The sequence below is a fragment of the Caretta caretta genome, chromosome 16, assembly GCF_965140235.1.
Source record: "Caretta caretta isolate rCarCar2 chromosome 16, rCarCar1.hap1, whole genome shotgun sequence".
NCBI classification, from domain to species: Eukaryota; Metazoa; Chordata; order Testudines; family Cheloniidae; genus Caretta; species Caretta caretta.
This window is the reverse complement of record NC_134221.1, coordinates 22,995,776-23,017,500: the sequence shown is the minus strand read 5'-3', so window position 1 is coordinate 23,017,500 and position 21,725 is coordinate 22,995,776. Positions and strand designations below refer to the sequence as shown.

General features: G+C 40.1%; 1 protein-coding gene and 1 long non-coding RNA gene across 9 annotated transcripts in view; one reads left to right on the top strand and one right to left on the bottom strand.

Annotated features, from left to right (window-relative positions):
- DENND1A (DENN domain containing 1A) overlaps positions 1–21,725 on the top strand; it is a 421,003-nt gene that overhangs the window by 82,451 nt on the left and 316,827 nt on the right. The gene's annotated exons all lie outside the window — the stretch shown is intronic.
- LOC142069433 (uncharacterized) lies at positions 7,021–20,805 on the bottom strand. The gene is made up of 3 exons (XR_012665251.1): positions 20,700–20,805; positions 20,523–20,580; positions 7,021–8,337 (listed from the first exon to the last, which is right to left on the bottom strand). It is a non-coding gene; the product is annotated as an uncharacterized LOC142069433 (long non-coding RNA).

Genomic DNA, 21,725 nt, shown 5'->3' with positions numbered 1-21,725 from the left:
TTATAGAAACCATAAATTTTTATGGCAATCTTTATATAGAATCTAGCAGTCTTTCTTGTTCTAACTCTATAAGCAATGTAGAAACATGGCACAGAGGGAAAAATAAAAAGGTGCCCTTTCTTTGAATCATTATATGAGATTTCTGATTCTGAGAATATTTATAGTGTTATCCATAAATAAAGTATAAACCTCAATCTCACCTAACCCATGTGTGCTAAAAGGGACCAAATACGTTACTTAAACAGGGATGATTGTAATCCAAATGAGTGTTTCTGAGTTGCTTATAATCACTTCACTGGAAAGTTTTCATATGCTTAGTGCATATGTATACTTCATAGCAAAAACTGCCTTATTAGTAATTTAGTCGAACTACCTTATTGCAAATTGATTAAGAAATTTAATTGGAACGGTTGAGTAAGCATTCATTTAAAAATGTAGAGGGAAGCACCTAATGAAGTTCTGAAGCTCATCTCTTTTTACATTGTGCATTAATAGTAAATAGAAAAAGTACAAAGTATTTGTCAAACACATGAGAAGCGAATAGCAAAGTCGTCAGACTGTAAACGCTGATCGTATTGCATCATAGAAAGAGTCTTATTAAATGAATGCATGTAAACTTAACATGGAGAGTTATTTAAATTATATGTACAGTCACTCCCTATTGAATACACATCAGTAAAACAGCAGCATGAATGAAAATCTTTGTGTTAAGAAGGCAAATGTGATTTTCATTAATATTCTGTATCAAAATACAAGGAATGTTGCATCTCCTAATGTCGATAATATGGCTGCTGTTTCACTGAGGTGCTCTCGAGACAATTTAAGCCACAAGGACAAAGCTGGGTTTGTTTGTTAACTTCCCAAGAAATCCAGGAAGAAATATCTTTAGAGCTAGCCCATGAAGTTTGGGTCTGAGTGCAGAGACATCTGCCCAAACCAAAACCATAGGTTTAATTTGTTGTTATATTCTTAATTCATAGAGATTTTGAGGATAACTCTTATTCATGGTAATTAAACTTTTTCCTCTGATTTCCCATTGTCTCCCCATCTCTGGTGCTCTGTATTCCTCCTATCATATGTTTCAAGTTGTCCTCTCAGTACCTTCCCCGATAATCTAATATGTTTGGGACGTTTAATTTTTCTGAGTACTTTCGAAACTAATAGTGCTTTTCATGTGCTTCTTTAACATTTACTTAATGGCAATAGTGCCAAAAACCATAAAGAATGCAGAAACCTTTTCAGTCTAATAACAGCCTTGCATGTTTCATAATAGTAGTAGTAGTAGTAGTAATAACAAGAATAATAATGGTGGTAATTCATGGTATACTTGTTTGTGTGTGTTAAAATGCATGGAGACAAGGAGGGTGAGGTGAAATATCTGTTATTGGACCAATTTCTATTGGTGAGAGAGACAAGCTTTCGAGCATACACAGAGCTCCTGAAGAAGAGCTTGGTGTAAGCTCAAAAGCTCTGAGTGCAATGGTATGGTTAACGGGGCTAATGTGATCTTTGAATGTATGTGGGTGTTTTGAATCAGAGTAAGGGCTGCTGTTAACTTCCATATGTGGCATTGGTGACATCGTTACTGGAATAGTGGATCCAGTTCTGCTGTCTGCGCTTCAGAAAGGATGTTGAAAATTTAGAAAGGATTCAGAAAAGAACTAAAGGAGGATTTAAGGTCTAGAAAACCCACCTTACAGTGAAAGACTTAAAAAACTCAATCTATTTATCTTTATTACAGCCTGTAAGTACCTACATGAGGAGATGATTTCTGATAGGTGCAGGCTCTTAAATCTGTTAGGAAAAAAGTGTTACAAGAACCAATGTCTGGAAGTTAGATAAATAGGCTAAGAACAAGGAGGACATTTTTAAGTTGTGTTAATTACCATTGGAACAACTTACCAAAGAATGAGTATCCTCCATCACTTGTAGTCTTTAGATCAGTACTGGATGTCTTTCTAAAATATATGCTTTGACTCAACCACAAGTTACTGGGCTGGCACTACTGGTCGAAATTCTTATGGCTTGTGTTATGCAGGCAGTCAGACCAGATTATCATAATGATCCGTTCTTGCCTTAAAGTCTATGGATCTGTGAATAATTTAGAGCCTGTCCTGCCAACACTTATTTGTGCAGGTAGTTGCATTGGAGTCCTATGAGACCACTTGTGTGAATAAAGGTTGTGGGTTCCAGCTTAAAGTGATGAATCATTATCATTTTGTATGTTTAAGTTTATTGATAAAAACATAAAATGTTCACCTTTAGCTAAGACAGTATTTTCCAAGTTAGAAGATGTTGTTCCATTAATGTTCTTTTTCAGTATCTTGAATTATGTTGTGAATCCATGAAATAAAGTTTTTTCCCAACCCCTGCTGAACATGTTTGTGGCTAAACAGCAGTGCTGCAGACCAGCATGGAACCAGCTTATTCAAAGCAGCCCATTTAAAAAATTTTTTTACTATACCGATAAGAAGAGACAGATTTCTGTGTGGCTGAAATCATAACTGTTAACTTTTTAAATTAGCAAGTAAGTTCAGCAGTGTGCCCTTGTTGCCAAGAAGGCCAGTGGCATTTTGGGATGTATAAGTAGGGGCATAGCGAGCAGATCGAGGGACGTGATCATTCCCCTCTATTCGACATTGGTGAGGCCTCATCTGGAGTACTGTGTCCAGTTTTGGGCCCCACACTTCAAGAAGGATGTGGATAAATTGGAGAGAGTCCAGCGAAGGGCAACAAAAATGATTAGGGGTCTGGAACACATGAGTTATGAGGAGAGGCTGAGGGAGCTGGGATTGTTTAGCCTGCAGAAGAGAAGAATGAGGGGGGATTTGATAGCTGCTTTCAACTACCTGAAAGGGGGTTCCAAAGAGGATGGCTCTAGACTGTTCTCAATGGTAGCAGATGACAGAACGAGGAGTAATGGTCTCAAGCTGCAGTGGGGGAGGTTTAGATTGGATATTAGGAAAAACTTTTTCACTAAGAGGGTGGTGAAACACTGGAATGCGTTACCTAGGGAGGTGGTAGAATCTCCTTCCTTAGAGGTTTTTAAGGTCAGGCTTGACAAAGCCCTGGCTGGGATGATTTAACTGGGAATTGGTCCTGCTTCGAGCAGGGGGTTGGACTAGATGACCTTCTGGGGTCCCTTCCAACCCTGATATTCTATGATTCTATGATTCAACCATCCAACTGATGGATGTGGGTCTAATTTGGCATACCAAATAACGGTCACCTCATGTCTGTGTAATTGGCATCTGTTGTGTGGCTAACTAGTTTAAATCAATACATTTTAAAAAAAACTCATTGTTTTTGATAACCTTTGATACAAATTGTCTGATTAAGAGATCTCCTCTATTATAATGATGATGATTGTTGTTACTAATAATTTACATTATGGTGGTACCCAAAGGCCCCAATCCAAGTCTGCTTATGTACAAATCTGTTTTACAAACCCAGTTTTAATGAGAGGCTTATATTTCCAAAGTGATTATAACATCACAACACCTATTATATATAGAGAAACTGAGCCTTTTCAGGTAGGTGACTTGACCAAGGTCAGAGAGGGGGAGTTGATGTTAGAAATTTTTGTCCCCAGTCACATATTCTCTGCCTTTCTCATATGTAAAACCATGTCAGACAGTAGTAAGACAGTAGCTTAGTTTAATATAGATCAGTTTTAATATGAACATGGTGGATTGACTTTAAAAATAAACTACTTCCTTAAAGTATGAATTTGTGCAGGCCAAAGCTGTATTTGAAGCCATCCTTCTGACTCTGATCTAGATGGGTATCTGTGATCATACACTAACTTTCCATTCCACAGCTTTTTCCACCTGTATATGGGGTGTTTGTTAGTTTGTGTGACTTAGCTGTGACTTGTGGCTCTACTATTCAAGTTATGGAGAATCTTCATTTTGTGATTCCAGAATTAGTGGTTGTGGTGAAGAATTTTGCAGTGACACATGAAGGAGCTTGTTGAAAGGGCAGGTAACAAAATAATATTTCTGTCCTTTCTAAAATGTGCAAATGGATAAAAATGCGATGCATGAGTGAAAGATTCCCTGAAGGTGCTGTAATTCGGCACTCTTCACACAGTACATTGTTATAAGTCTTCCTAAGCTTATCATCAACAAGGAACAGTCTCTCTAGAATGAATACTTGCAGCAGTCACATAATCACATTTCACTATGTCAGCTATGTACACTGCTAAAAGGAGAAAATGAGGTTTTTGGGGATTTTTTAGATATTTTGACCACTCCTAAAATATTACTATATCAGTATTCTCTCGTTTCTCTGAACGATAATTGTCCACGTTTATGGCTTCTTGTGTGTTTCAGTGTATGCAGTCCAGGTCAAATAGCGAGTGGGGAATAAAAGTATCGTCCCTTATTCATTGAGCACCCAGAAGTGTGCCAGGCACTGTCCAGACACATAAAATACACTGTGCCTGAAGAGGTTACAATCGAATGTTAAGACATAATTCAATGAAAAGGAACCAACAAACCCGGTGACAACAGAGTAGTGCTGTGGTAACTCAGATCTTTTGTGCAGATATATTGATGTTTCTAGTGAGCTCGTACATCTACATACAGTTTCTTTAAATATTTTTAAATAACTTTTATCGATAGTTTATAAGATAAGGGATTTTGTGTGAGATAGGGAAAGGAACTAATCACTAATGCCTTTGGAATCAGGGTTAGATAAGAGGAAAAATGAGGGAAATTGACAGGGAAGTTGAGATGAGAAAGGAATTAGCGCAGTGGAGGGGTACTGTCACTGAATAGGAGGATGGCTATGAGGCATGGTAGAGCTCAGGAAAGCTGGTGACAGTCCTCTAATGGTCAGGTTAGTCAGGTGCTGAAGTTCAGGGAATGACTTCAGGAGGAATTAAACCAAAATCCAGAGGTTGGCTGTCCCCTGCAATAGCTGCAATGGCATTCAGGATTGCAGGACATTTTTGAAGTCTACCATTGGTGCATGGAGCACCAGTTTCTGGGGCCTGGTATTTTGCAAATACGGTTCTATGTGAGGCATTTATATAGAGGCTGGGCATAACTAGCCTTGGATTTTGTTTTCTCTTCCCTGTGTTAAGGTCTTTGTATTCATGTCTTCTGAAGTGAATATTGAAAGTGATGCCACATTTTAAAATGCTGGAGTGAAATCCTGTTCCCACTGAAGTCCGTTGGAGTTTTACCATTAATTTCAGTGGGATCAGGATTTCATGATCATCAAATCCCTATCTTCTGCATGTAATTTCAGAGGTCCTAAGGGCAGAATATTATGCAGAATAGTCTGTCATCAAGACATGGAAAAGTCAGTGCTAGTAATGAGGATATGATATGTGCAGTAAATATCAGAATATGCTTGTATCAGGTAGAGCAGGGACTCGGGGGGGGGGGGGGGGTCAGGATTCCTGGGATCTAGCAGCAAAGTGTTACTGTGCACATTTTGAACAAACTGTACCTTTTCATTAGCTTGTTATCTTAAAATTGTGACACAAGTCAAACTCTGTTTCTGCAACATTAGGCTTGATGTTTTACATATGTAATTGTCAGAAAATTAAATGATTTCCCACAACAACCATCACTGGGCTTCCATACACATATGTACTGTTGTTAGTGTTATCACTTAATACATCTGTATATGTATGGTACATACAGATTACAGTTCACGTGTTAATATAGTTAATTTTTACTTGTAAAACAGGGAAAGGAAAGGTGTGCTGGTAGATTCATTGATACTCATATTAAAGTTTCCACAAGCCTCTGGAATGCAAATGCAGAATTCTAAACTGGTGGCATGAGCGAGAGAGAAAAAAAATTAGAGACAGGGCCCATGCTGATAACTGTCTTACAAGTAGGGAAGTTTAATGTTTATGCAAGACTTTCTATATACTTTGAGCATTCACTGCAGTGCAATATTTAAAAATTCTTTTGTAGACAATATCTATGCTTATGTTGTTTTAAATGCACCAGCTTCAAACCTGTTAAATGTTTTGTCTTTAGTAAAGATTGTGCATGGCAATTTAATGAATATTTTTAAGAAACTGTTAATGGAGCATCCAGAAGAATAATAATAAAAATCTCCTAAGTGGTTATTTTACCCCATACCTAAATATCTCAAAATTGATGAGTGAATATTAGCAAATAAGCCCCCTCCCCTCCACACACACCTGTAGTTACCTGTAGTTTTACAGGGGAACAGCAGAACTTTCAGAAAGTTTGACAGTGGGGAAGTTCTACCTTTCTGTTGGTTGCATTAAGTGAGAATACTGAAAGGTTTCAGTTTCTTCCTCCTGTAGAGAATGCTGACATGTGTGATGTGAACGTAATACTGAGAACAGGCACTCCTGAATTTTAACTATAGGTCTCCCTTGTGCAAGTCATTTAGCCTTGCTGTCTCCATTTTCTCATCTGTAAAACGAGGATTATAACACAGGGATGTTATGCAAATTGATGATATTTGTAAAGTGATACAGAAGTGCTGTGTGTGTTTCTCCAGCAGCTAGAAGGACCCTGATCATTACTGGAGCAATGTGAAGGCACAGGTGTCAAAATATACTCCATTTTTGATATCTCATAGCATTGTTCTAGATATATATAAGTATATCTGCCCTGGTAATGCTCCTCCTGCTGGACGCTCACCTGGCTGCTCTATTTGGGTCCCACAATGCTGGATCCATGTGCACTTAAGCTTTCCTTGGTCTGTGTAGGCTACAGCACTGCCTGTTTCTTTGGCCTCTCTAGCACACTTCCTGGGCACAGGCACTGTCTGTTACCCTTCACAGATAATACCTTGCAGTCCAGCTACGCTGTGCCCCCAGGACCAGTGCTGGCCTCCCACCACACCAAAGTAAATTAAGCCCATCTCTTTCTAGAGCTCCAGCCTTGTGGGCACTCTGGTTTACAGTTCCCTCTTCAGGGATGTGTATTAGATGAAGCACATAACAACAAAGGCTTTGTAAACATTTCTATAACAATTACTTTTTACTTTAGGCAGCATAAGAGAGCTATAGATACAGACATAACAAAGAAACATCTACACAGCGTTCCCTGCTTCAGTTTCCTTACCATTCTGGTATATTCTTTTGGGTTAGGCCAGAGTCCTCTAGTGTCCTTCCCCTTCTCCTCCCATACAGCCTTGCTTTCTGCTTACGGTCTCCTCTCCTTCTTTGAAATGGCTGGTTTGAGAGAGTCCTCCTTTATAAAGTTCAGTTCTGTCTGTTATGTGACTCCTGGATCAGTCTTGTCAGGTGTTCAGGGTCCCCCACCAGGTGATTATTGCCTGGTTACCAGCTCACCTGGCAGAAACAGTTTTCTTGGGTTGGCCACCTGCTTTGTCCAAGCTATTTCTGTTTAAATAGATGACTATCAGTGGTTAGCAACTCTTTGGTGTTAGCCCTGTGTCGCTACCTCTTGGAATTTCATCTGAAGATGGAGGTAAAAAGATAGCAGAGAAGGCAGGCTAGCCTTACAATTAAACTAAATTGTTAGTCTACATAGAGTTCATAATCTCAAACAGAATTCCTAAATTGAACATGTGCAGTGTTGTTGTAGCCGCATTGGTCTCAGGCTATTAGAGAGACAAGGTGGGTGAGGTAATACCTGTTATTGGACTGAATTCTGTCGGTGAAGAGACAAGCTTTCAAGCTTACACAGAGTTCTTCAGGTCAAATTCAAGTCAACATACAGAGTTTCCCCAATCGTCATAATGAAGTTTTTCTTAAAATTCATTTTCAATCATTTAGTTAACAATCATTACATTCTGGATCAGGATCCTTTATGCATTATAGTGTAATCAAATTGTCATCTTCCATTAGCTTTCAAGAATTTTCTCTCTGTTCAGTTGCTGGTTATGCTTGCCAGTCTCTGCTTTGTCATGTTTCCTGTTCAGGTTATTGGTCAACTGAGAATTTATGGTAGGGAAGTTTTAACTCAAAAATTCACCTCAAAGTCTACCCTATGTTTTCAGTAACTAGTCCCAGGAAGACACCAGATATTATACTGTGGGTAAAGATCATGATATAATATCTTGTAGTTCTATAAGGCTTTTCACTGGACTATCTCAAAAAACTTTACAATAGAGTAGGCAGTCTTTTGATGATTTGTAGGTAGGAAAACTGGCACAGGAGTCTTGATTTGGATAAAGCCAGACAGCAGGTCAGTGGCAAATCCAAGAACAGAAGCCAGATCTCTTGGTTCTTAATCCTGGCTCCTAGACTTGTCACCATAAGACCATGCTCCTGGTTAGTTTCCACTAGGCTGTTGTTTATCAGTGCTTCCCTTGGGTCTCAAGTGTTGTTTTCCCTTCAAATCATTTTTGCTAATAGAGCTGGCCACTCTGAAACACAAAAGGGAGAATTAAGACAATAATAATTTTCCATTGAACTGATGAGTTTCCCTTTCTTCAGTCCTACTGTTTGATGATAATGCTGTATTGAATTCAAACAGGAACAGGTGCAGAGATGGGCTACTAGGATGATCTGAGGAGACTCAAAGAGCTTGGCTTGTTTAGCGTAACCAAAAGAAGGCTGAGGGGAGATATGATTGCTCTCTATAAATACAGCAGAGGGATAAATACTGGGAGGGAGAGAAGTTAAGTGCGAATGTGGACACAAGAACAAATGGATATAAACTGGCTATCAGCAAGTCTAGACTTGAAATTAGATGAAGGTTTCTAACCTCCAGAGGAGTGAAGTTTTGGAAAAGCCTTTAAGGGGAGTAGTGGGGGGGGAGGGAGTGAACCCTAACTTGTTTCAAGACTGAGCTTGATAAGTTTATGGAGAGGATGGTATGATGAGACTGCCTACAATGGCAGGTAGCTGATCTGCAGCAAATATCTCCAACAGCCAGTGATGGGATGCTAGATGGGAAGGTCTCTGAGTTATTACAGAGAATTCTTTCATAGGTGTCTTGCTGGTGGGTCTTGTCCACATGGTCAGGGTCTAACTGATTGCCATATTTGGGGTCGGGAAGGAATTTTCCCCAGGTTAGACTGGCAGAGGTTTTTCGCCTTCCTCTGCAGCATAGGGCATGGGTGACTTCCAGGTTTAAACTAATGTAAATGGTGAATTCTCTGTAACTTGAAGTCTTCAAATCATGATTTAAGGACTTCAGTAACTCAGCCAGAGGTTATTGGTCTGTTATAGGAGTGGGTGGGTGAGGTTCTGTGGCCTGCAATGTGCAGGAGGTCAGACTTGATGATCATGATGGTCCCTTCTGGCCTCAAAGTCTATGTGTCTATGATTAGTTCTTGTATTATAATCGTTCTCGGAGACCCCAGTCAGGAGTGGAAGCCTGTTGTGTGCTACTTACTGTACAAAAGTATATGAAGACTAGTGGGCATATTTTTCCATGACAAATGAGACTCTTATTGGGTAAATTGGAAAACTACAACAACTGGATTATTACATTCTTAAATAATTTAGCGCAATGCTGCTATTGTCTCATTTTTTGTTTTATTTATTTAGTTCTGAGGTTTACCGTTTTTCTTTTGACACCTTCCATTCATGTGAATCAATTCTTCATCCAATTTTGAAACATCTGAATGTGGCGTGTCTTCATTAGGATCAATTCAGATAGTTTAAAAAAAAAACAAACCTAATCTCTAAGAAAATCGGACCTAAAGCCCAAATCTAACTGTAATAAACAACATTCTCGAATCATGTCATAGATCAGCATAAGGTTTCTTGTTAGATAAATAGGATAAATATTAGAAAATGTTTTAGCAATTACCGTTTTATAATATGTAATCTGCAAAAATGTTGGGCAGTGGGTGGTGGTGATAAATTAACAAAACGAAATCTTTCTCATTTATTTAAACAGGTTTGTCTTTTATGAACATGTCTTGTTAACTATGCTTTGCTATGTCTTACTGGTGCTTCTTGAATAATTTGTATAAACTATGCAGTACAGATTCCTTATTTTAGCACTAAGACTTACAAAGGCTTCTTTTAGCAGCCTTTAATTTTGTACTTATGTATGTGACATAGCCTGTGGCTGTGATAGCTACTGTGAATCCTGCAGTTGTTTTGGGATGAAAGAAGAAGGCAGCTGGAAACTCAGTAGCTACATCTAGCTGTCTACCTAGAGAAGGCCTTGATTTCAAGTTTATCTAAACAAGCTCGACTAATCCCAACTATCTAGGGGCATCCACTGTCAAAACAAGCAGCATGGCCCTAAGGCAAACACAACCATACAGAAATGAAGGCTGGGACTTCCAATACTCCAATGACTACATACTGGAGGCTTTTTTTCCCCCTGAAAGAGGGTAAGAGAGGTAGAATTTGCATAATGCCTTTTCATTGGAAACTTTTGGAAAGCTGACAGAGGTCCAGCTTATAGCTCTGTAGCCACAATACAGGGTCTATAGGAGAATCCTTGAATGACCTAACCATATTGAAAGGAAAAATGAAAGCGCCCAAGTATAGCCAAGTGAGAGAGGAAAAGAGGGCTGCTGCATTGTCTAACATCTGCTCTACTTCTCGTTAGTTTTGTTCTTTGGTATTCTATGTGGACTTTGGAGAAACCTAAGACAGCCTAACATGAATCCTATAATCTTCCTTCTGAATATTTATGTAGTGTGCCAGCCTCTAAGCTGTCCTTTGCATCTTCCTACTTCCCCCTCATTTTCATGCTCTCAAATGAGGCCAACATTTCAAAAGCTAAATAAATGTTTGTGAATGTTTATAAAAGATTTGCATAAATTTGTCTTTGTTTGACAAAGATCACTTTTTTTTTTTCTTATGCCAGTTCTCAAATTTTTTTTAAAGGTTTCAGTGCTTGTCTTGATAACAAAGTCCTGCCTCAGAGAACAATGATAGCTGATTAAGTGGGTATGTCGTTGTGGCTGAATAGAGCATTTGAGACGGCATTTAAAAGAACCAATCATCTGAAGGCAAAATTATATCATTTAGAAAATATTATCCAAAGTATACGTTTAAATCTATATTTTTGTTACTGTATAATTAAATTAGCCTTTGAAAATGGCAAAAATCTTATAGTCCTAGAAGCAAATAGTTATATACCCTCAGTTAACAGTTTTCACATAAATTCTCTCAAATTCATAGCTGAAAAACTCCCAACCTTAGTTTCTAAATCTCAAAACTGTATTTATGATTTAATACAATGGCAATTTTTACACAGTTAGCTGTTTTCATATTGATATTTCTCATCCATATCAATGTATTCACTCCTGTGGTTACCACAGAAATGGATTTGATCTTTGTAAATTCATTGTTATTCTAGATATAATTCTTTAACTTCTTTCCATAATTTAAAATTGAAAAAAGAGTAGAACATCCCCTGGACAGATGTAAACCTTTGTATAATCTCTGTTAGGATTTATTTTTATCGTGTGCCAAGAACAGCTAAGATTTTTTAGCTAAGATTTTTGTTTTTAATTTAGAACATTATTTATTTGGGTGACGGCAGTGTGAAGTCTGTGGGAAGAGCTGCTAAAATGTTTTAGCTCAGTGTTACTCTTGGGTTGGTGCTAATGAAAAAAGTAATAGCCATTTCTTTTTTGTTCTATTAGTTTAGAGTTTTAAGTTGTCATTAAGGCACAAACTAGAGCTACTTCTCTGACACAGTTTTTATCACATCTGCTAGGCCTATGTCCCAGGAGGAGTTGTGTAGAGCAGTGAATTCAGCATAGGCCCATTATCTACTGCTTTTGCGTATGTTGTAAAAGGAGCGAGACCTCAGGGAGGCTTGGAGCCTCCTTCCGTGTAATGTCCAAGTCAGATTTGAAGGACTGGTGGCAGGAAAGCTTTGGCCTTGGGGTGTGAATTCTAAGAAACAGAGGCACAATTAACTTTAAAAAATTCAAGGATTTTGAGCTTGATAATGAAAGATTTTTGTTTTACTAATGCAAGCAGAAAAGTTGCCCATCTGTGCACATTTTTTGTGAGTGTAAAATATTTCAATACTAAGAGCTCTTAAGATGCTTATGAAACATTATTTATTTCAGTGCTGTTTTCACTGTCTAAGGGTTTTTTTTATAGAACCATCCTGGGAGCAAGTGATGGTCACCACTGAAATGGTGTTATTGTTTCATTCCAGTACCTATTTTTCCTCTTCTCCATCACCATCTGCGAAAAAGGGGAGAAGTGAGACTTACAGAAAGCTTCCCTACCCTTGTTTTCTAATTGCATGAAGAGATAAGAGTTAATGGATTTTTTAAAAAGCTTTTAAGGAAATGGACGAGCACCAGCTATAAAGTTATATTGGAATGTTGTTTTTATTACAGTATTGCTTTAATACTACTAAATTAAGCTAATTAAATTAATGCTACTAGTCAAATATTGCTATTTGTCAGAAAAAGCTCTTAACGTGACTGATTACTAATTTTGTAATATTCAAGAATTATTATCTATTATTCTACCGTAAGAATTATTTTAGTGCTTAATATTGCTACTATTGCTACTGTACACTGTACAGGTTTTTCACTTAAACGCCTCTTTTCAGAAGTTTATAACATATGCAGTGAAAAGTTACTGTAGGCTGAAACTTGGCATAAAAAGTGTTGGCTGGGGAATATTTTTAAAGGAATTTCTCCCAAATATCTTCAGGGATTTTTCTTTTTAAAGGGAGAGGGAAGGCAAAAGAAATGTGGTTTCACTCATACAGTTGTTTACATTTAATACTTCTCTTAAAAACCAAATTTTGCCATGGTTTATTTCCAATGTAAACTAAATATGCTGCTGTTTTCGTTGTGGTTGTGATACCAGTCTTCATATGCAGCATGTTTTTTCTTAAGTTTGAGAATAATATTGCATCTGAATTTTTACTTAACTACATAATTACATGTCGTTACATTGAAGATTGTTAATAATCTGTAATCAAAATAATGTAACTTCATAAAGGGACATATGCATTATATAATGTAGTAAACATAAAACCCCTAACAAATGCAAAAAAAATTAAGTCTCAAACCTCCAATACATAAGCTTTGCTGAACTCCATTTAACCCTCCCATATTACTTCTAGCTGTGTTCAAGTTTAGGAAGTGACTGAATTTCACATATTATGAGCTTGTCTCACAAGACTGAATATTCTTCAAACTGAAATTTTGATATGTCACTGCCTTTTTGTGTCCATTTTAAACAGACACCTTGTAAAGTGTTGTTCTTAACATTTTAACAAAATATAATTTGTTTCCAGTGGAATGTACTGTGTGTAAGAGGGCGGTATGATTGCTCAGAGCTCCAGTATGAAACTGGAGAAAAGCCTGTTGAGAGCCTTTGGGTTAAGTTCAGAAGTGAGAGCAACAAGGGTGTTGTCGTAGTGGGCATGTGCTATAGACCACCAAACCAGGAGGATGAGGTAGACGAGGCTTTCTTCAGACAATTAACTGAAGTTTCCAGAACACAGGTCCCAGTTCTAATGGGGGACTTCAATCACCCTGACATCTGCTGGGAGAGCAATACAGCAGTGCACAGAAAATCCAGGAAGTTTTTGGAGAGTGTTGGGGACAACTTCCTGGTACAACTTCCTGGTACAACTACTGGAGGAACCAACCAGGGGCCATTCTCCTCTTGACCTGCTATTTACAAACAGGGAAGAATTGGTAGGGGAAGTAGAAGTGGATGGCAACCTGGGCAGCGGTGACCATGAGATGGTTGAATTCAGGATCCTCACAAAAGGAAGAAAGAAGAGTAGCAAAATATGGGCCCTAGACTTATGAAAAGCAGACTTTGACTTCCTTAGGTAACTGATGGGGAAGCTCCCCTGGGAGGCTAATATGAGGGGGAAAGGAGTCCAGGACAGCTGACTGTATTTAAAAGAAGCCTTATTGAGGGCGCAGGAACAAACCATCCTGACATGCAGAAAGAATAGCAAATGTGGCAGGCGACCAGCTTGGCTTAACAGTGAAATCTTCGGTAAGTTTAAACACAAAAAGGAAGCTTACAAGAAGTAGGAACTTGGTCAGATGACTAGGGAGTAGTATAAAAATATTGCTTGAGCATGTAGGAGTGTAATCAGGAAGGCCAAAGCACGACTGGAGTTGCAGCTAGCAAAGGATGTGAAAGGTAACAAGAAGGGTTTATACAGGTATGTTAGCAACAAGAAAAAGGTCAGAGAAAGAGTGGGACCCTTAATGAATGGGGGAGGCAACCTAGTGACAGATGATGTGGGAAAAAGCTGAAGTACTCTATGCTTTTTTTGCCTCGGTCTTCACAGACAAGGTCAGCTCCCACACTGCTGTTCTGGACAACACAAAAAGGAGAGTACTAGTGGCACCTTAGAGACTAACCAATTTATTTGAGCATAAACTTTTGTGAGCTAGAGCTGTAGCTCACGGAAGCTCATGCTCAAATAAATTGGTTAGTCTCTAAGGTGTCACAAGTACTCCTTTTCTTTTTGCGAATACAGACTAACACGGCTGTTACTCTGAAACCTGACAGTATGGGGAGGAGGTGAGTAGCCCTCAGCGGTGAAAGAACAGGTTACAGACTATTTAGAAAAGCTGGACATGCACAAGTCCATGGGTCCAGATCTAATGCATCCGAAGGTGCTGAGGGAATTGCCTGATGTGATTGCAGAGCCATTGGCCATTATCTCTGAAAACTCGTGGCGATCGGGCGAGGTCCCGCACAATTGGAAAAAGGCAAATATAGTGCCCATCTTTTTAAAAGGGAAGGAGGAGAACCAGAGAACTACAGAGCGGTCAGCCTCACCTCAGTCCCTGGAAAAATCATGGAGTAGGTCCTTAAGGAAACCATTTTGAAGCACTTGGAGGAGAGGAAGGTGATCAGGAACAGTCAACATGGATTCACCAAGGGCAAGTCATGCCTGACCAACCTGATTGCCTTCTATGATGGGATAACTAGCTCTGTGGATATGGGGAAAGCTTTTGATACGGTCTCCCACAGTATTCTTGCCAGCAAGTTAAAAAAGTATGGATTGGATGAATGGACTATAAGGTGGATAGAAAGTTGGCTAGATTGTCAGGCTCAACGGGTAGTGATCAACGGCTCGTTGTCTAATTGGCATCCGGTATGAAATGGAGAGTCCCAGGGGTCAGTCCTGGGGCCAGTTTCGGTCAACATCTTTATTAATGATCTGGAGGATGGTGTAGATTGCACCCTCAGCAAGTTCACAGATGACACTAAGCTGTGGGGAGAGGTAGATACACTGGAGGGTGGGGTAGGGTCCAGAGTAACCTAGATAAATTGGAGGATTGGGCCAAAAGAAATCTGATGAGGTTCAGCGAGGACAAGTGCAGAGTTCTGCACTTAGGACGGAAGAATCCCATGCACTGCTACAGGCTGGGGACCGACTGGCTAAGCATCAGTGCTGCAGAAAAGGACCTGGGGATTACAGTGGACGAGAAGCTGGATATGAGTCAACAGTGTGCCCTCATTGCCAAAAAGGCTCACGGCATATTGGGCTGCATTAGTAGGAGCATTGCCAGCAGATTGAGGGACGTGATTATTCCCCTCTATTTGGCACTGGTGAGACCACATCTGGAGTATTGCGTCCAGTTTTGGGCCCCACACGACAGAAAAGATGTGGACAAATTGGAGAGAGTCCAGCGAAGGGCAACGAAAATGATTAGAGGACTGGAACACATGACTTATGAGGAGAGGCTGAGGGAACTGGGATTGTTTAGTCTGCAGAAGAGAAGAGTGAGGTGGGATTTGATAGCAGCCTTCAACTACCTGATGGGGGTTTCAAAGAGGATGGAGCTTGGCTGTTCTCAGTGGTGACAAATGACAGAACAAGAGGCAATGGTCTCTAGTTGTTGTGGGGGAGGCCTAGGTTGGATATTAGGAAACACTATTTCACTAGGAGGGTGGTGAAGCACTGGAATTGGGTTACCTAGGGAGGTGGTGGAATCTCCATCCTTAGAGGTTTTTAAGGCCCGGCTTGACAAATTCCTGGCTGGGATGATTTAGTTGGTGTTGGTCCTGCTTGGAGCAGGGGGTTGGACTAGATGACCTCCTGAGGTCTCTTCCAACCCTAATCTCCTATGATTCTATGATTGCATACAATTTAATAACGTACTGACTGCTTAGGTTTAGATTTAAGTAAGTAAAGAAGTTAATATTCAAGATCTCTTTTGCCAACAGGGCACTGGCATGAAGTTCACACAGATTTTGTAGGTCATATAATTTATAGTGCTCCAAATTGTTCTTAACTCAGACGTTTTTTAAAACGTGGTTCTAAATAGGGTTATCATCAGTTCTAAGTAGAAGTGTGTTTTGGTGAGCTGGCAACTGAATTGTTTAATTTTTAAACCTGATATTCCACATTAATATTTAAAGTTTTAATAACAAATTGTTATGTTAAAAGTATTCTGAGAAAAGTTGAGTATAAAAATAGGCTAGCTATTTTTGTGGCTGTGGAAGTAAATTACAAAAATAGCCACATTTCTTTAAATTTTGTAGAAAGAATATTCAATTTATTAATAAAACTTCACCTCTCAAATCAGTGTACTTTAATGTGTTAAAGTAGGATCAGCAACTCCGTTATAAAATGTTAACATTTTCACTATGCTTATAGTTGTTGTTCAATGTGTCTGCTTGGGAGCAATGTGTAAAACCTGTTTTTTAAGACCTCTTTGCCCCTATTTCTTACAGATGTGTGTTGCTTTAAAGAATCTAATTTGCACTTGGACAGTAGAACTCAGAGTTTGTAAAATTAAATTGTTCTGTTATGTTGTTGTCAGCTAAAATGGCTCTTACCAAGGTCACAAAAAGCTACTTCATTTCTGCTATCCCTCGAAGTGAAGATGATGTCTGCCAAGGGGGTTCATTGGTGGGTTTTTAAGTGGCTGAGGAGCCCAATTCTTGCCCTGCAGATTTTCCCGCAGAAGTGACAGGTGTAATCTTGGAGGAGACACAGTTGTTGGCTGGACTGTTGTGCCCTTTCTTTCCTTTGTTGTTTCTTTGTCTCATGAGCATGTTTGTTCTCCTCAAAGTGAGCTGTGGCTTGGTGTATAGTGTGGCGCTGCTGTGTTCTGTTCTACTCCAAGCCCTCCCAGTTTGTTGGGTTGATGCCTCCCTCTTTAAGGTGTTCTTTCAGTATGTCTTTGAAGCGCTTCCTCTGCCCTCCGCGGGCCCGTCTTCCCTGACTTAACGGAGAGAAGAGTACTTGCTTTGGGAGGTAAGTGTCAGGCATACATACACAGTGACCAGCCTATCGGAGTTGGCGTTTCATGACCTGCACTTCTATATTGCTGATGTTGGCTGCAGAGAGAACACTGATGTTAGTGCATTGGTCTTCCCAGCTGTTCCTGAGAATCTTCCTGAGGCAACGCTGCTGGAACCACTCCAGCCTCTTGAAATGTCATCTGTAGGTTACTCTGGTCTCACACCCTTAAGGAAGGGTGGGGTTGACAACTTGTAAACAGCCACCTCTTGGTGAAGTCAGGGATCATGTTCTCATCCTACTTGATCACATTCTCCTCCCTCCATGACACTTTGTTTTCCTCCTCCTCCTCCTGTCACTCCAACTGTTTTATAGTGTCTCCTCTTTGCTTCTTCTGTGTCCCTCAATCTGTCCTTGAACCGCTTTTGTTTTCCCTCTACCCTTCATTGCATGGGGGAAATTCATCTGTGTTGACAGCTTCAGCTACCATGTTTGCCTGAATGACTTGCAAAGTATCTTTGTGCTCCCAACCTCTTTCTCCTCTGTTCAGTTTTGCACCTCTGACAGCCTTGCCAAAATCTGATCCTGGTTTAAGGTCAATGTGGTAAAACCAAATTTCATACCTTCTTCTTCCCTATCTTTTTTTTATCACTGGCTCAATTATCCTCCCCATATAACAGGTCATATTTGTCTAGTCTTACTCATTCTCCTTCAATATCCAAATCCACTCCTTCCCACCCACCCCACCCCCCGTCAAGGTTCCTTCCCCACTCTGAACTCTAGGGTACAGATGTGGGGACCTGCATGAAAGTCCCCCTAAGCTTATTCTTACCAGCTTAGGTTAAAAACATCTTCAAGGTACAAACTTTGCCTTGTCCTTGAACCCTATACTGCCACTACCGAGCGTGTTAAACAAAGAACAGGGAAAGAGCCCACTTGGAGATGTCTTTCCCCCCAACATATCCCCCAAGCCTTACACCCCCTTTCCGGGGAAGGCTTGATAAAAATCCTCACCAATTTGCATAGGTGAACACAGACCCAAACCCTTGGATCTTAAAAACAATGAAAAAGCAATCAGGATCTTAAAAGAAGAATTTTAATTAAAGAAAAAGTAAAAGAATCACCTCTGTAAAATCAGGATGGCAAATGCCTTACAGGGTAATCAGATTCAAAACATAGAGAATCCCTCTAGGCAAAACCTTAGGTTACAAAAAGACACAAAAACAGGAATATGCATTCCATTCAGCACAGCTTATTTACCAGCCATTTAAACAAACGGAAATCTAACGCATTTCTAGCTAGATTACTTACTAACAAGTTCTAATACTCCATTCCTGTTCTGTTCTAGGCAAAAGCATCACACAGACAGACAGACCCTTTGTCGTCCCCGTTCCCCCTCCCCCCCCACTTTTGAAAGTGTCTTGTCTTCTCATTGGTCATTTTGGTCAGGTGCCTTTGAGGTTATCTTAGCTTCTTAACCCTTTACAGGTGAAAGGGTTTTGCCTCTGGCCAGGAGGGATTTTATAGCTCTGTATACAGAAAGGTGGTTACCCTTCCCTTTATATTTATGACACCCCCAATTTTTATTTTTTATATAATCTCGAATGTCCATACTTTTCTCTACATCCCACTGGTAAACTCTTGCCCACGCTTTGGGTAATATCTCTTTTTAACTTTTGTGTCTTGTTTCTCCCTGGTCTCTTGCTTGGCTCCCTTTCAGTCCATCTATGTATAGGTAACTTAACCATCTTCCTCCGTGTCACTTCCCTTTTCTGACTCAACTCACCTTTCTCCAGGAGTTTCAAGCTTCTTGTCTTCACTTTCATGACCTTTCACCACTTCCCTTCTTACTATACTTAACTTTGTATCCATCTCCTATTCATCCCTGTGCCTTTTTCTGTGGCATATCCTATGCCTGGAACAGTGTCCTCTGTTCTTGCACCAAAATGATCACCCAAGTTCATCCTTGGAACACCTTTTTCTGCAAAGCCTTTCTATCTCAAGCCACAGATGGCTGTGACAGAAGTGGGGCAAACTTGCTGAGGGTGCAATCCACACCATCCTCCAGATCATTTATGAAGATATTGAACAAAACCGGTCCGAGGACCGACCCTTGGGGCACTCCACTTGATACCGGCTGCCAACTAGACGTGCATGGTTCAGTGTATGGAGTTCCAATGGTCTGTTGTACTAAAACTTATGTCTCAAAAGTTTTTAATTTCAGATAAATATAACTAGAAACTGTTGTGGTGAGACGTTTACATGTGCATGATACCATTATGATCCATTAGTTAAATCCAGTGATGAGCTGCCAAAATCTTAACAACCGGTTCCCTCCTCACCCCACGGGGGGTCATTGCCCACCCCCGTCCCCCGGGACTCCTGCCCCACCCACCACGCTCCCCTGTCCCCTGACTGCCCCTCCCTCCCGCCCAAACTCACCTCCGCTCTGCCTCACTGGGCCTGAGCGGGAAGCCGCCACTTGCTTCTCAGCCTGCCCCGGCTTCCTGCGCAAACAGCTGATTCGCGGGAAGCCGGGGGGGGGGGGGCGGAGAAGCAGAGAAGGGCAGCGTTTAAGGGTGGAGGCGGAGCGGAGGTGAGTTGGAGCCTGGGCGGGGGGAGCTGCTGGTGGGTGCTCTGCACCCACCAAATTTTCCCCTTGGGTGCTCCAGGGCTGGAGCACCAGTGGAGTCAGCGCCTAAGGCACCACTTTTGGCCGGTTAAATTTAGAAGCCCTTTTAGAACCGGTTGTCCCTTGTGGAACAACCGGTTCTAAAAGGGCTTTTAAATTTAACAACCGGTTCCAGCGAACTGGTGCGATCCGGCTCCAGCTCACCACTGGTTAAATCTACCTTAAAAATTTTTTAGACATTAGTGGTTTCACTATGGTTTGTCCTGGTTACTGAACACTCTCTGCCCTTTTCACTATTATTTGGTGTTATTTTATGTCCCCACCCTCTCCTTATATATAATCCCACTTAAAAATTGAATCAAAATCTATCCTGACACAATCTAAGAAATACAGAGTTAATGTTTAGATCACTGCAGCTTGCGCAGCACACATGGTACCGGTACGTAGTGTCACATTCAGCTCAGAGACCCGTGCAAAGAGTAAGCACAGAGTAGCAATTTAAAAACAAAGTTTCAGCATTAATTTGGAAAATCCTTTCACCTTGTTGTTTTGTTCAATACAGTGGTGTCCTTTTGAGTGTTCATCTGTGAATGTTTTTCTCAACAGTAAAGACATAGTGACTGTTAGTAAAACACAGTTTTCTCACTGCAGATTAATTTGGTAGTTTTTTAGCTACAAAATACAATTTTGTTTAGATTTCATTTGAACAGAGGAAATAAAGGAGTTAGGTCTGTTTGTAAAGCTTTAACAATGGCTCTGGGAAAAGACACTACAGAAATGCAAGGTAGTTATGTTACCTGTGATTATGTTTGCTGGATTCTCTTCTAACCCCTTCACTTCACATATGCACACAACCTGTATGAAATGTTCAGTCTCATTATTAATTATTCCAATTAACTTAATTGAATTCAGCCTTCAAAGATTCCCTTCCAGACAGTACTGTGGTGAATAAAATTATAAATGTAGAACCTCACCTGGCTTTGTCATCTAATGGTTGAGAAGTTGAATGCTGGAAGGGAGGCTGGAGTGCTCTGTACTAGTCTGAGAAGTGCCAATGTTCCTTCCTCTAGAGAGTTGCCTGCCTTCTCTCCTGGCCAGAAAGCAAGGAATGTTAAAATGTCTGAGTCAATGTACAGTATGCAGTAAGTGTATACTAAATTCACAGGTGATCAAACAAGTATTTTTATCAGCAGATTCCAATTTATTGCATGTAAGCCACTTCATCTTACTACATTGAATTGTGTAAGATATAAGCATAGACTCTGTGTATTGAACAAATACATGTTTGAATATTTTTATAACCCCTACTTCCCATACACCTTTAAGTATTACTTGGGGTGGGGGTTGGAGGTAGGTTCAGAGATTGCCTCCTTCATAAATTGCCCTGTAGTACAAAAGGGCTGAATGCTGTATCCTTGTCTCATTTATTTTGAAACTTTGCTTCTGAAACCAAACTTAATCAATGAGCTCTGTGTTGTCTCCGATAAGTTGTGTGTAGGCTATATTGATCGGGGAGGATTTTAGAAAAACCTTATGGGGTTTATAATGTCAGCAGTGTTTTGATTATGAAAAGAGTTGGAACCTGGGGACATGGAACCAGGTGGTGTATGTCCTGAAGCCAGTGGTGACACAGCTAGACTGAATCCCTCATGGGACACAGTTCATGCCCTGCACTTTAACTGTGGTGACTGGCTGCTATGGATGCACTTTTTCCTCATTAAAATGTTAAAAATCAAACTGCATATAAAAAGAATTGTGAAAATGTATACTTGGGAATTGATCCAGAAAACTGGCACCTGATGCCCTTGAGACCTTGATTTCAGCTATTGAGTCATTTACATTTTATCCACTCTGTATTTTTTTTTACATCTTGTGTGGTGGTGATTGTTGGGGAGGGATAAGGAGGTGTTTAAGCAGTTTTTCCTATTGGAACATAGACGTGAGGAAGTAGAGTAAGAAAACAAGGCCATTGATACCACCTCTATTGCCTTGCATGTCAG